This window comes from Ostrinia nubilalis, chromosome 19, assembly GCF_963855985.1.
Source record: "Ostrinia nubilalis chromosome 19, ilOstNubi1.1, whole genome shotgun sequence".
In the NCBI taxonomy this organism is placed as follows: Eukaryota; Metazoa; Arthropoda; class Insecta; order Lepidoptera; family Crambidae; genus Ostrinia; species Ostrinia nubilalis.
Window position 1 is genome coordinate 6,976,690 of NC_087106.1, and position 16,359 is coordinate 6,993,048.

At 35.7% G+C, this 16,359-nt stretch overlaps 1 protein-coding gene across 1 annotated transcript in view; it reads left to right on the forward strand.

Annotated features, from left to right (window-relative positions):
- The window catches only part of LOC135080945 (transcription factor Sox-5-like), a 344,811-nt gene that overhangs the window by 665 nt on the left and 327,787 nt on the right, over positions 1-16,359 (forward strand). The gene's annotated exons all lie outside the window — the stretch shown is intronic.

Genomic DNA, 16,359 nt, shown 5'->3' on the forward strand with positions numbered 1-16,359 from the left:
TTACTACTTATGTTTTGCAACAACATTAATTTTGAACTCGATAAAAATAGCTTTGGAACTTTTTTATGTATTTTACTAGTAAAACATGCTTATTAGTTTAGAATTATTATTATACAGGCTTTAGATAATTAAATGAGAAAATCAAATTCCTAAGCATCGTTATTTACACACATTTTTAATTAATTTTTAAGTAAGTGAAACCTAAACAGCGTGACACCATAAGTTAGGTATATTTTCTGTTTGCAATTTGATGGCACTTCTTGAATTATAGGAAGCTTTATAAGTATCAATGCTAAAGTTTCCTATCGAAAGGAAAGTTATGATCTGCCATAAGCTTATTTTTATCACGGAAAGCTCCGTTACAAAAGGATGTGCTTTTAATAGGACTAGGGATAGACACAATGCGGCAAAATAAAACTTGCAAAATTATAAATCCGGCAACTGATTGAATAATAGGAAGGTTTTATATACCTTTTTTATGACCATTACCATTATGTAGAACACCTAATAAGCAATAAATAATTTGAATTTATTTCGTGTCAGCTGTAAAATTTTTATCCCGACCAAAACTGGGCGATCCGATTGTCCCCAGAAGCGAAATTCATACACAAATGTTTGTATTGTGCGGGAATCCAACCCGCGTCCTCTGGCACAGTAGTTATATGAAGCACTAAGCCAACTACCCTATTCGAGTGTTCTTGTGTACAATTTATTAAATAAACGAAATACCTCTTACTGATTAATCACAAAATCTCAGAGAAACTATAACACCTGCAAACTTGAAATTTGGCAGGTAGGTTTCTTATAGGGTGTAGAAACCCGCTAAGAACGGATTTTACGAAACTCCACCCCTAAGGGGGTAAAACGGGGTTCACGTACGAAGTCGCGGGCGCCCGCTAGTCTTCAATAAAGGTTCGACCAAACCAACGCAATCACACGCGATCAGTCGGCGAGCAGCGATGGCGATCAGTGCATTTAAGTCTGATCGCGTTGGTTTGGCTGAACCTTAACTGTCGCGTTCTCCGCTCCTGTAAACGGAGCCGCGGGCGACCACTAGTGTTGTGACGGAGCTTTTGTTACAACCTGTCTGAAGCTGGTGGTGCGTGTCCATTCCGTAACCATGGCAACTGGGCTGGAAACGCATCGGCTGCGGTGAAATTGAGATAGGAATTGTCTAGAATGCTAGGTGAGGAGTTGTTGTTTGGTTTATTAGAAATCTTCATTTCTATTTGATTCAATATAAAATTAACAGTAGAGTGAGATTTTCGAGCCTTTTGGGAAATTGTAATATGCAATGTTATGTAATTATGCAGTTACGTTTTTAACTGCTATGACGTTTAAAATGCTCTTGTGATCTTCATGAAGTTCAATAGAAATGAAATGCTTTTTATTACATGAATATTGTAATAAGGATAAGAAATAAATTGAGTCGGTAGATTTTATTTTAATAAAAGTGTTTTCTTGCCCATGCTACTTTTAAATAACAAATAAACTTAGTTTGTTGTAAAAGTCTAAAGAATCTAAGCTCAAACCAATTTATAGTTCTTTTAATTTATTTTAAGTTTGGCATTTAGTGCAAAATTTAAATAAAGTGAATTTAATTAAAGTGTGAATAATGACGTAATTTCAGATTATTGTAGTCATTATAACGTTACGGGACTATTCCCACCTCTCGTTCCCACCGCTGTAACTCCTGTGTAGCCAAGATTTACAGCTTGACCGCAAATAAAAACCCAACCAGTGAAGGTCAAGTTTGTTCCGGGGGAAAGTTAAACTGTCATTGGTCCCGCAACGAAATTAATCAGAAAAACTAGAATAGGGATGATGACTGGGTAATGAAATCGAAATTCTATTTAGTCCGTCAGACAGATAATTAGAAAATATTAGACTCGTATTTTTTAATTTTTTTCATAATCGAATAATTACAGTATTATATTGAGTTGAAATGTCGCGTGATGTCACTTTTGAGTAAAAATTCTACTCAAGTGTGACGTATCGCACCATTTGAACTCGATGTAGTACTGTTATTATTTAATTATGAAAGAAAATAAAATACACTCGACATCAAATAAATCGCACCTCCCGCGACAAGCATTTTCAAACGTATGCTTCCCCACTTCCCACCAATATTGGCACCATTTGAAAGTCTAGTTCTAACCTTCATTTCATTAAAGGAAAGGTTTTTACCCCAAAAATGTGTCTTTAGAAGGCTCCAGAGTCACTTCTTAAAAAAATAGGTAGTTACGCTAGAGCCAACTTTTATGGCTATAAAACTGTTAAGTTGGGATTAATCGCTATCCATCTGTTAAAGAGGACACGTGAGATCATTATTTGGTTTTATAACCATAAAAATTGGTCTAATTGATCCCATAGGTGGGCCCAAAGTGAGGTATTTTTTCAAGTCACATTTATGGTATATGTTAATCATTTATTAAGAAATTAAATGTGTTTTTCTTTAAGGATATTTATTGGGCTTTCAAATAACACCAATATTGTTGGGGCACCATGATTGTGTCAGAAGAAAATCGTTAAAGTTCGCGTCGCGGAAGGTGCGGTTTATTTGATGTTGAGTATATATGAGTCTAATATTTTCTAATTATCTGTCTGGCGGCCAAATAATTGAAATTTTGTCATCTAGCCTATTGTATCGTAGTAGTCGTTTTGTGTTTTGACGTTACTAACAAGACAGCGGCGCTACGCGGAACGTTGATGTCTTTTACACGCACGCGGCGTGCTACGAAAAAAACAACGTATTGTTTGGTGCAATTTGTTTTGTAAGGTAGTTTCGCCTAATACGTTCCATTACAAATAACTGATACTAGAATAAGCTGCTCCTAGATATACAGGGTGTCCCAAAAAGTAGTGTCAAGCCGAAGCCCAGTGGTAAAGCATCACTAGGGCTATCCAAATCACCCCCATGTATGTTCCGCGATTTTTGACAGTTTTCAAGTTATGATTGTTTTAAATTTCTATGCTTAGGCACTTTTTTGGTCACTGCGGGGCGAATAGTCTATCCCAACTATCCCAACTAATATTATAAATGCGAAAGTAACTCTGTCTGTCTGTCTGTCTGTTACGCTTTCCCGCTTAAACCTCGCAACCGATTTTGATGAAATTTGGCATAGAGATAGTTTGAGTCCCGGGAAAGAACATAGGATAGTTTTTATCCCGGTTTTTGAAACAGGGACGCGCGCGATAAAGTTTTTCTGTGACAGACAAAATTCCACGCGGGCGAAGCCGCGGGCGGAAAGCTAGTATTATATAATATTTGCCTCGTAAAGGTAATTGAAAACAAATTAAAAAATAAAACAAGTGAAATGAACCCATCTATCAATATATTAAAAGCTTGCTTAACAAATGCATTGTACACTATATGAGTGATACAGGGTAATGATTCTCATAACTTATTAAACACTAAAACACAATAAACAAACGTCAGTATTCCGCCACAACATTATTGCTATCTGTATAACGCATTCCGCAAAACAAGAAGCTAAAAACGGGTCCACAGATAATAACATGAATTAAGAGCACAATATAAAAAAGGCACCACAAACAGAGGGCGCTGGATAAAAAACAAACAAACACACAGACGGGCAAACAAGTGTAAATTAATAAGAAGTAGGGAGCCACCGCACGCAATAATACGGCGATTAATTTTAAAACGGTTCAATGAGCTGAAACTCTAGATTGTAGGTGTGCCAGGTGGCGCCAGTAGCGAATTTATGTTGCTAATTTTGTAATGAGATTTATTGGTAGGCTGTAATTGAAATGAAGCGCGAAAATATCCGTGAAATTGTGAAGCGCGAAAACATCTTTGAAATTGCGTTATGCCACCTGTCTTCTGTCTTTATAAATATTTGACAATTATAGGTAAGTTCTTGCTCGGACAAATGTACCTACTGGCTTATTAGGTAATCAACTATACTTATTCATTTTAATTATTATTTTGTATGCTACCCATTTATTATATCACCACACTATTAACACACACCAATTAAAAAAAATATTCTTTCTTTCTTTCAATTAAGTTTCCACAAAATATGTAGTAGAGTACAATCACACTAGTATCCTAAACGAACATTAAACCTCCTCCTTTATTAAAGTTGGTTAAAAACTATTTTTAAACCAAAGTTATGAAAGTCTACTTCGCAACGAAAACAATTGATCAGTATCAATATTTATTTTTTAACAAACTTATGACTAAACAAAATAACACACTGGCCAGCGCATTCTGGTGTCTGTTCTTTAGGAAAAAAATAACAAAACAATCGAAATTCAACTTTTGAAAAAGGAACACAACCCTAAAATGAGTGCGTTGCGTGCCGCCCCTCGCGGCCCATTTGGCACGGAAGGTGTGTCGACTTTTTGCTCCCAATCGAACGGGTTAATTGAAATTTTACCGATAACGTTCCGATCGCGTGTCATATTTCAATTTTAATGCAAACGTTCTATTTTTAAACAAACAACAATTTTAATAAGTTTTATTTCGCTTTTGATCTTAGTTCTGTAAAAGTACACCATAAGTTAAAAAGTATTTCCCTACTCTATCTGCTTAAAAAAATGTCACCTCTCTGTTATCATGATAAAAATTAAAATGCAAAAATATTGCGTTAATTTTCAAATAAAAAGTAGATAAAAGTCAACGTCTAAAATATTTATTCAATCTCTAAATCTGCGAACAGTTACTCGTATTACAAATTTAATTACAATGACAGCAAAATCGACTAAGTATTAATTACACACAATGTATCAGTCGTATTCTTTTCGAATTTATACGTTTATTGCATCGTAAATTTTGCCGTAAAATATTTGATTACGGTTTATAACAGTCCATATAGCCTTTTGTGGGGACTAAATTATCACACTTTCCAACATTTACTTATTACCTGTGCCCGCGACTTCGTACGCGTTTTTGCAACATTTTTCTTTACTGCTCCGCCCCTATTATTGGTTGTAAAGTGATGTTATTCGTAAAGCCTAAAAGCTTTCCTCGATAAATGGGCTATCCAACACAATTTTTCAAATCGGACCAGTAGTTCCTGAGATTAACACGTTCAAATATATGAACAAATTCTTCAGCTTTATAATGTTAGCATAGATAAAGACAAGATGTGTAGATGAAAGAGGTTTAAAAACTTTTAAATTTATAATATAAAATATATTTAAAAAAAACTAGCCACTAGTTTTTGAAATACGTTATTTTGACAAATCATCTTTAAAATTTTACCCGTTCGTGTGACAAATGACATTGGGAACTTTTTGCCCCACTTTTCGAAAAGTAGCGGACACAAACGAAACCTATCACAGATGATATACTAATATCCAATGAATTTCCGTGCATTTTTTTTTCTCTCTTATATTATGGGAATATTGAGAAAATGAAGTTTTAATATTTTATTTTATTTTACATTTAGGTAACATTTTTGACGACCTCCGTGGCGGAGAGGCGCACACACCGGTTTTCAAGGTGTGCCGGGCCAATCCTGAGGTCCCGGGTTCGATTCCCGGCCGGGACAATATAGAAAACGATCTTTTCACATTGTCTCTGGTTTGGGTGTGTTGTGGTTCGTCGTTCCCGATTTCCATAACACAAATGCCTTAGCTACTTATTTTGGGTTGGAGTAATATATGAGATGTTGACTAATATTAATTTAAGTATTTATAATATTTTATTTATATTTTTTATTTATTTATATTATTTTATTTACTTTTATTGGTTACTCTGCAATGCCAAACAACATAACATGTAAAAATATCAAATCATTTTAGACAAATATATTTTCAACTTAGACTCGTCATATCTCAGAATTCCCATATCTCACAACATAGCGCTTTAAGTGAATATACCTACAAGTATAAAGCTTTGAAATAAAATACGTTTCATTTTTGTCCGCCCTGGGGCATTTTCTCATATTAAAGTTCCCAATGTCCTTTGGTTTTAACTAGACAGTGATTCTGTGGTCATTTATATGGTGATATTTAAAAATAATTTTAATATTTGATGAATTCAACACATCATTTTGTTTAATTAGCGTTGTGACTCATTCTAGAATAAAAATTATCTGCTAGATAACGATATATTTCAAATGATGACAAGTTTGATCATCAAAATAACGGAATTCCATCTTAATCATACTTAAATTCGTGAGATCCTTTCTACATAATTTAATCTACGTGCGTTTAGATAAAAGTATAAATATTTAGCAGTGAGAAATGTAAAACCATTCAAATTTGACAAAATATTGCTATTATCTGAGGTTAAACTTATAGGCAGCTTCTATTTTATTACCATACAGTGCAAATAGGCTTTTATCTTATTGAAATTTACATATTTCAAGAAAAAATGCAGGTATGAATTATTGCCGATAAAATAGTGTAAATTTGTAAAAAAAATAACTTGGGATATAATCTGCAAAGTTACTTTTATTTAGAAAAAAGTTCCCCAACGCTTTCCGTTACTGTAAAGCATGTAATAAAAGGTAGTTACCATAGCAATTTCACCCATGATAATCTGCTCGTTTGCCACCTGTCCCATAAAACCGTTTTTTGAATATTTAGAATAACGTAAAAAATCTACATTTTTTTCTCAATTCTCTTGAATCTTCAAACAATGATTTAATCTCAATCCCTAGTAGGACCTCATTAAGCAAATGCCCTGAAACTAATTAAAAGTCACTGGAATAGTTGATGTTTGTGGTCACCACAATTGAAAGGTCTTTACACGGTTCGACTTTTGTTAAACATTATGGCGCCCCTACAGTTTCACTTTAGAATAGTGACCGAGTTTCTTGCGCTGCTGCTTCTCAGCACTGGCCCATTTATTGTCCCAAAGCATTGGTAGGGTTAATACTGGGAAGTATAAAAGTGCTTTTTAAAAGCCTAGTTGCAAAAATAAAATGAATCTTTAGCGCTTTTTTGTTCATACAAAACGTACGGTGTAAAAGCTTTAAGCAGCCTAAGCCGAGCCACTTTTTAGATGGGCCTACAGCAACCCGTATATGGGCTAGCGGCCACATTGGTTTCTTGCAAAACCTAACTGAACATCGATTGCAATAGAAACGGTCTGGGATGGTTGAGATTGTATAATCCGGCTCGATAATGACTTCAATGAATATCAAGTATAGTTTCGTAAGAGCAATAATGTCCTAACTTACGTCGTGAATAATATGAGTGGCAAAGGCTTTTATTTTAGACAAGACGGCAAATTGTGCTATGATGATTAGTTAATATTTTTGTAAGAGGATTTACTCGAATCTTGTCTTGTCTGAGTTTGGCTGTTTTGCAAGATATTTAGGATTTGTTTCTAGTCAGGCATTATGTAGGCAGGTCTCACCAATTGACTAGGAAAGAAAAATCGATTTCCGTGTGACCTAAACTAAAGTACATATTTAGGATAATCACAATTAATGCCTTGCTTGATCGATCACTTAAATTCAATTAAAGTAGAGTATTTAAAAGGAAAATAAGTTTCTTTAGTTATACTTAATCAGTATTACAGTAACAGTTAACATAGTTTTTGTTCTAACTAAATACAGTCTATCAATTTTAAAGTGACAACATCTCCTTAAAAGTGTATGTTAAAATGCCGTATCCATTTGTAAATTAATTTAGATTTTAGTACGTTTAGGACGTAGCTAATGGCTTATTAGAATTAAGATTTGAACGTTCCCAATGTTCTGGTTCGTGGGCAACTTAGATGCTAGATTGGCTAGTCTACTTCCTTTCTGAATGTACGAGTTCCATAATTGATCCTTCATTTAATTATGATTAAGAGACATCGTTAGGCACTTACAGATTATTTTTGTTGCAATGTTTTAGTTTAACTCGATAGTGAGGTGGTTAAACTCGTAGTTATCTACTATATAAAAATAAGTCGGGTTTTCCTCCCTGACGCTATAACTCCAGAACGCACGAACCGATTTCCACGGTTTTGCATTCGTTGGAAAGGTCTCGGGCTCCGTGAGGTTTATAGTAAAGAAAATTCAGGAAAAATTTAAAGGGGATAAAACGGGATCCACGCGTACGAAGTCGCGGGCGGCCGCTAGTAATTAATAGAATGAATAAAGTATTACATAAAGTATGAGAATAATAATAATAATTTTATTATATACTCCTGTTTACAATAAAATCTCTTAATCTAAGTACATAATGGAGCTTGAACAACATTATTATTACAAATAGGTTAGCGTTGACAGCTGTACTAGTATACACTGTGTCACAGCTGCCAGCGTCTTCCACCCTAGGTTTATAACTATTTCAGATGTTGTTACATTATGATAATTATAATTTTGAAGTTAAAGTTGATTAATTATAAAGGCCTATTACATGAAAATAAAAACAAGCAAAAGCGAACTTTGAGTGAATAAGTGTGTGTGTATTTAGTGTGTGTGTGTGTGTGTGTGTGTGTGTGTGTGTGTGTGTGTGTGTGTGTGTGTGTGTGTGTGTGTGTGTGCGCGTGCGTGTGTGCGTGTGCGTGTGTGTGTGTGTATGTGTGTGTGTGTAAGGAGTATGGATCAACATCATTTATCATTGGTAAGCATAACTTTCTCCGTCTCCGAGTAAGTAGCTTAGACTTAAAAGCCAAGAGCAAAGTTTTTGTTTGCAGTTGTATGTGGTCAGAGGGTAAATGTTGGTAAGTTTATTAGCCTCATTGTATAGATGATCTCCACAGACATAAAATTGCTGTCTTGCAAATGAAGTTTTGTGGGGTATGGAGGGGCACACTTTGTGTTGAATAAGAATTCTCCCATAGTATTAATTTCCCTTAGATAAGTAGAGATATCTATAATAAACCACTGAACCGATTTTGATGAAATTTGGCATAGAGCTAGTTTGAGTCCCGGGAAAGGACATAGGATAGTTTTTATCCCGTATTTTGAAACAGGGACGCGCGCGAAAAAGTTCTTCTGTCACATTCAATTCCACGCGGGTGAAGACGCGGGCGGAAAGCTAGTAAAAACTATACTGAATATTTCGCAGGCCTACTGTCATTTACAGGCCTACTGGCTTTCGTTCATTGTTCTACCCCTCAAATGTCAGCTCAAATCTGACATAGGCCCAGAACAAACGGTGAAACGCAACTGCAACGAAACTGCAACTGCTAGTTACTTTTGAGTTGCATCTAAGTTTCTGCCATAACGTCTGTTGAGAGACCACACAGGACGCGACCAGTTTGAAACTTTCAGTTTCAGTTTCATTCATAAGAATCATCAGAAAGTTGCAGTTTCGTTGCAGTTGCGTTTCACCGTCTGTTCTGGGCCTAAGACTACAGAATAAATAATTGACAATAAGGTGTACCTACAAGATTGAACCTGTATAATCGGCTTATGCTAACAACTATTAGAATAGAATGGGTTTTGACTTAGGCTGCAGATATTATTGCTCAAAAAGCGAAACTACCTATTGTTACTAGCTTTTCGCCCTCTTCTGATTAATTTCGCTGCGGGTCCAATGACATCTTAACTTTCCCCTGGACAAACTTGACCTTCACTGGTTGGGTTTTTATTGGCGGTCACGCTGTAGATCTTGGCTACACAGGAATTGCAGAGGTGGGAACGAGAGGTGGGAATAGTCCCGTTAGCTTTCCGCCCGCGACTTATTTATCTTTACAAATTTTGTACCCCTATTTCATCTCCTTATAGGGTGAATATTGAAAAATCCTTTCTTATCGGATGCCTACGTCATTGTAACAGTCTACGTTTGAACTGAGTGTTGCTAGGTCAATCTGCAACAATTGTTTTTTTTAAAGTACAGATTAAGCAAAACTATAGTTAGGTATAACAAATATGACCCTCATTATGCCGTCCAAGTTGAAATATAGCGGATGTTGTATATTTTATTATCTTGATACCTAACAAAGGCTAGACAATCCGTAACACTCGGGTCGTGACTTCATCTATTGTAAACAATATGTTTACTTACATCTAAACTGTATATTAAGTTAGCGTATGTCTGCCCATAATGGCCCATTGTACTACTACAATAAGGAAAATATCACGTATTTGTATTTATCTATCGCATATCAAGTAATTATTGTGATCAATAGAAGAGGTTATTCATGAGCGTGTCAGTTTTGAAGCAAGAAAAATGGCTGTTAAATTATTTATGCGGCTGTCATTTGTTTTAAAAGAGGTTTATTATACGTTGTATTTGCGATAATGAGTTTTCTGCTTCCTTTGTAAAGGGTTATTCGCAACGTGGCTGTAGATTATATATCCTGGGCTTATTTCCTTAATTTTTCACTAACTGCTCGCCATCTCACATTAGGTATTATGTGACGGTATCTACTTACCTTTAAATATACTTACACACTAGTATAATTATATGTGAGCTTATACATTCCAATTAACCAAGCTTGTAAACTTTAAGACGACGGCATCTCAAGTTATACACTGTGGCAACTTATGTAGTTGTAATGTTGCCAATTTGCATCAAAAAATTGGTCTGAGCTGATGTCGACTGTACTGTGAGTACACATCATTATTAAGGCTGGGTTGCAACATCTTACTTTAACTTTGACAAACGTCAAAAATCTGTCAAACTCCATACAAAAAACACCGGTTATCATTATAGTTTCGGTCAAAGTTAGGTGCTGCAACTCAGCCTAGTTAGTCATAGTTTGAGCAGTGAGTATTGACGTAGATTTTTCAACCAAAACATCACTACCTCCTTGACATACAAAGAAGAAATTAGAAATAGATCTCTACTAAACACTAAACCTAAGTTGCTAATATGTACCTTGATGACGCACCTACTTTATATTTCTACCGTTACCCTAGAACCAATTTATCAATCCACAAGCAAAATGCCCGTATTTGTTCCAAGGAACGCTATTAGAGACCTGGTGAGTTCGTCCATCACTGACAGACGACTGACTGACGGGACTCACACGCAGTAGGGCGTCTGCACACGATTAATATCACAATGGAAAGGTGTATGAGAACATGTAGCCATAGGTTAAAGCTAGAAAGTGTTCAATACCTATCTATAAGTGTTGTTAAACTGGTCTATAATAACAATAACTAATTACTAACTTAGGTATAAAAGCGAAAGGTCACTGACTCACTCATCACGAAATCTCAGAAACTACAAGAGCTAGGAAATTCCTTTTAGAATGTAGGTGCTCACTACAACGGGATTTTGCAAAATTCAACCCCTAAGGGGGTAAATTCCACGCGTACGAAGTCGCGGGCGGCCGCTAGTGCATTATATTAGTTCAGTCACCAACTCTACCCAAAAGCTAAATTCATTTGGTTTACCAAATCATTCGAGCTTTTGATAAAGACTTCACAAATAATCATTAATTCTTTCTGCATCTTGTGCCAATAGCAATATTTATTTATTTATTTATTTATTTCCACACACATTATCACTATCTTTACAGGTACTTAAAACCTAATGCGATAGCATAACTTAATCTAGGTAGGCTTAATAATAACTTAAAAACTAACCATACAGTATCTATTTACATTTTATAACTAATAATACCCAAAGCCGTCCTTGTGAATTCACTCAGAGAACACGCAAACACGTCCACTTGTTCCGCTATCAAGTTAATAGTGCGCAAGGCGCGCGTGAGCGGCGCCTCGGCCAGCAGGTTGGTCCGCGCGCGCGGGAGCGCCAGCAGCCGCACACTGGTTCAAGAAATGATAAAAATGGAATTAGCGATTTATTCACTTTTTTCGATAGTATCATGTGTAGAATGTCATAAAAAAACGTTTTGTTTAAGTTATATTTTTCTGAGAAATGCGTAGTTTTTGCTATATTACATGTTTTGTGTTTTATTTGTATGAAACGTTTCCTTCACGAGGCTCTTATTCAAAATGTTAAAGTTTGTTAGATATGACTACTTATAGGTTTTAAAGAGTCATACTAATAGAAGCTAATACAGTAACAACTTTGTCCCAGTGCGTCCCCGTTTAGGATACAAGTGATATTTTATAAGGTACGAAAAAGTAAACAAAATATATAGATATAAGGCAACTTTATGATAATTTATTGATTTTTTAAAATAAAAAGAAGCTAACAATCATTCCAATCTTAATCATTTATTATTCACATCATCATCAACATCTATAAATTCAAAAATTTCATCATTATTTGAAGCTAGTAAATTTTTTACTTCATTAGGAAGAGGAGTTTTTGACTCACACTCATTTTTGGTCTTATTGTTGACAAAAAAGGATCCGAAGAAATAAGTAAATTATTTAAAATATCACGATTGGTCACTTTTCGGTTAAATTTACGCGTATGATTCTCTCTGATCTTTCTAAAATCTTTATTCCGCGATTCTGTAGCTTCTTCCGATAGTGCTCCTATTGGCATAATATCTAAGTGCAAATCAAAACCAACTGACATGAATCATTTAACAAAATTAAAACAAAGATTCGTAGTTAAATTACAATCTAACCTAACCTAACCCACTGTTAGTTTACAATCTAACGCGTTATATTATAAACTGTCAGAGTTAACAATTTCACGTTGACATATCCATATATTTTGTTTACTTTTTCGTACCTTAGAAAATATCACTTATATCCTAAACGGGGACGCACTGGGACAAAGTTGTTACTGTATTAGCTTCTATTAGTATGACTCTTTAAAACCTATAAGTAGTCATATCTAACAAACTTTAACATTTTGAATAAGAGCCTCGTGAAGGAAACGTTTCATACAAATAAAACACAAAACATGTAATATAGCAAAAACTACGCATTTCTCAGAAAAATATAACTTAAACAAAACGTTTTTTATGACATTCTACACATGATACCATCGATAAAAGTGAATAAATCGCTAATTCCATTTTTATCATTTCTTGAACCAGTGTGAGCCGCGGCGCGCGCCGCCGCTCCTCGTACCGGGCCGGCACACTGAATCGCACATGTCGAAACAGCTCCGCGTTATGCACCCTCCCCCTCAACATTTTGTGGATATAACACACCAACGCGAAGTCTCTCCTGACCCTCAGCTCGCTATACCCAACCATTCCCAGAACAAATAAATTAGGGTATTTCAGCGGATAAAATGGATAGACCCCATACAGCTTCAAGTACAGATACCTAATGAACTTGTTCTGAACCCGTTCCAACATGAGCTTATATTTCGTTTCGTGAGGTGCCCAGATAACCGCATTACACTCCAGCTGACTTCTGACTAAGGCGTTATATAAAGCACAAATCGCGGTGATGTTCGAGAACCCATGCGCTCTGCGCAGTATAAAGCCCATGCTGCGATATGCTTTCTTGCATATACTGTTTATATGTTCACTAAATGAAAGATTGGAAGTCAGCTGCACGCCTAGATCTCTAACCTCTACGACCCTTTGCATAGTTACACCTCCAACCTCATAGTTATGTACTACAAGATTACGCGCCCGTGATAATGTTATAACTGCACATTTGGATGTGTTGAACTGTAGTCGGTTGCCCTCACTCCAAGTCACCACCCTGTCGATGTCCCCCTGCAACCTTTCGCAGTCCCCTGGTCTTCCGACGGGCAGATACAACTTGAGGTCGTCCGCAAACAATAAGCATTTGGCCTCCGTTACGACGCTTGGCAAATCGTTAATCATGATCAAAAACTCCAAAGGTCCAAGATTGCTGCCCTGGCTCACCCCCGATCTTGTGAAATACGGCTCCGAGACATACCCGGCGTATTCCACGTACTGCTGTCTACCTCCCATGTAACTGGCAAACAGTCGCAAAAGGTGCGGGGTGAAGCCGACACCCGCTAATTTTTTAAGGAGTATGTCATTGTCATATAATATTTTATTTATCACTTCTATAAAGTGTTTGCTTTTATTTTTTATCAATTCTTCACCATCGTTGTTGTTCATATGAACAAGCAATAAGCTTCAACATTACTTGAAGTTTCACGCTAAAAGTAAACAAAACGAGTTGCAGAATGAAAGTAACATCTCCAACTTGTACCAGATCCATATAATAATACAGCACCTGTTTATAAAAACAAAAAACTGTCAGAGGCCAACCGACGTCATCATCCTAAACGTCACGTCTTAACCCTTAATACCCCCACAATTTGCGGCATAACTTTGTAGTAGTCAACAATCGTAATCAGAGGAGTCGTGGGAAACAATAGCTCAATCATAGTAATGCGCAGGCGCACCTGTCACTAGACACAGGGGAAATAGAACGGTAACACCAGATGTGCAAAGTTCAAAATTGACAAACCGTAATTAAAATTTTAGTCGTGTGGTCAGAGTAGTATACAACCACCCATAGAAATATAGAGAGATGCCAACTAATGCGCTGAGTTTGAAACTCAGTGTCGCATTAGAAATTGACACAAAAAAGTAATCAAAATATGTGCTCAATATCCACTACGGTACAAGCAATGTAAACTGTTTACATTATGACGTCTGCAGCAATGTGTTCTGTTTTTGGGCATATTGCTGCGACCCCGCCCCCTTGTCACATCTACCTTTAGTTTCTGTGATCTGTGAACCACCCCTACTTTCTCTGTCATAATATTTAGAGGCGACCGAGGGAATGTGCGAACATCAGGCCTCCTCAACCTTTGGCTAGCTTGGAGAGTGTTTAGAGAGTCGTGAATTCGTGATCCTGCAGTGAAGAGTAATGTCTTCATGATGATGATGATGATGATGAATTTAAATTCTTGCAGCCAGTTTTTTTGTTTTAGCACTAAAACCAATCAAGCAATACATTGTAGTATTTTGCAGCAACAATGCCCGATGTTCTAACAACTACGCATTGGATCATTTGGATTTCTTCATTTTAAAGATGCAATATGATTGCTTGTTAAAAAAAATAGTCAGGCACGATGTAATTGTTTTATCTTTTGGGTCTACTTGTTTAAGAAATATCACGATCTTTTAATTAGAGTTTCGCTACTGATCCATCCACCTTACATAAGAGTTATAAATTGGGAGTATTCAATATTACTCATACTCTTAAGTGGTTATAAAAATTTAGCAACGTGTTCTCCGACAATCACCTCTAATTACATGCAATAGAATAGTTTTTCTATTTTTGCTGTGGCAACGGTGATAGTTTCACACACACGCTTACCTCATTCCGGCATCCCCTACAACGGCATCGTTAAGTCGAAAAATGTAGAGTTCAAATTCAATTGGCAGAATATAATCGTATAATTTGTGCTGATAGTGACGTAAAAATCTATTATTTTCTTAACTAAATGTAGTTTGTCACAATTTGATATCTAAAATAGGGTTTAAATAAAATACACACCTTATAATAAATACAAAGAAAACAGCCAGAGTTATTACCTTTTATTCAAACAGAGATTATTATTTATAATGTTTGTTATGTTTGTAATGTTTATTTATTTATTAGGCTTTCAACATTAGATACAGCATTAAGTAAATGTTCGGCGATTGAACTCTCGATTTCTGTCATAGTAGTCCTTACGCGAACCACAATACACGAACTACAAATTAATTTTAAATACACTTATCTATTATAAGGCCTTTGTCCAGCAGTGGACGTCTTTCGGCTGAAACAAACGAACACTTATCTATAACGAGTAAAGATCGAGTTCCCATAGTTACGTTAACACGCCTGTCTGTCAGGCAATCTCCCCTCAACACGTCCATATCACACAATGAGTACATTGTCTGCTCTAAGTGATGATGAATTGATGCGCACGATTCGGTGTTTACATTGTTTTATAACACGTTCTGTTGAGTACAGTCAGCTCCAAAGTTCGTGACATCCAAAGTAGCCAATGAGTTATAAACCCGTCTTTGTTACAATGGAAATAAGGTTGTGCTGTCAACTTTTTGACCACTTTGGATGTCACGAATTATCTGAGGCTGATTGTACCTACTTTGGGTGCTTGATACATTGTTTTATTTTTTTTAAATTAAAGGCACATTTAAAAATAGAATTTGATGCTCTTTTGTTTTTTAATTTAGATCGTGCTCTATTATTTTATTGTTCATTTTAAATGAAACGTGCGCAAAATCCGTAATGGTTATTTTTTACTCGTTGTGCCGCGTTAAAGGTAAAATCTTTTTTTTTTTTCAACTAAGTAGTTAGGCTTGAGGCTCTTTGTTTTTATTAATATATTAATGTCTATTATTTTATTGTTCCTCTTGAATGAAACGTGCAAAATTCATAAAAGTTATTTTTACTTGTTGTACCACATTAAAGATAAAATCAGATTTTTATTCAACTACATAGTAAGTTATGATCAATAGCCTAGTCTATAGCCCTAAATATTAGGGAGAATGTCTGGATTTTCTGCCTTTTGAACCATATTTATTATTTACCATTATTAAGTCTCGTTATCTTCACACAAAACATCTTTAAATAGCTAAATACTAGCCTGATCGGATATTAACATTAAACAAAT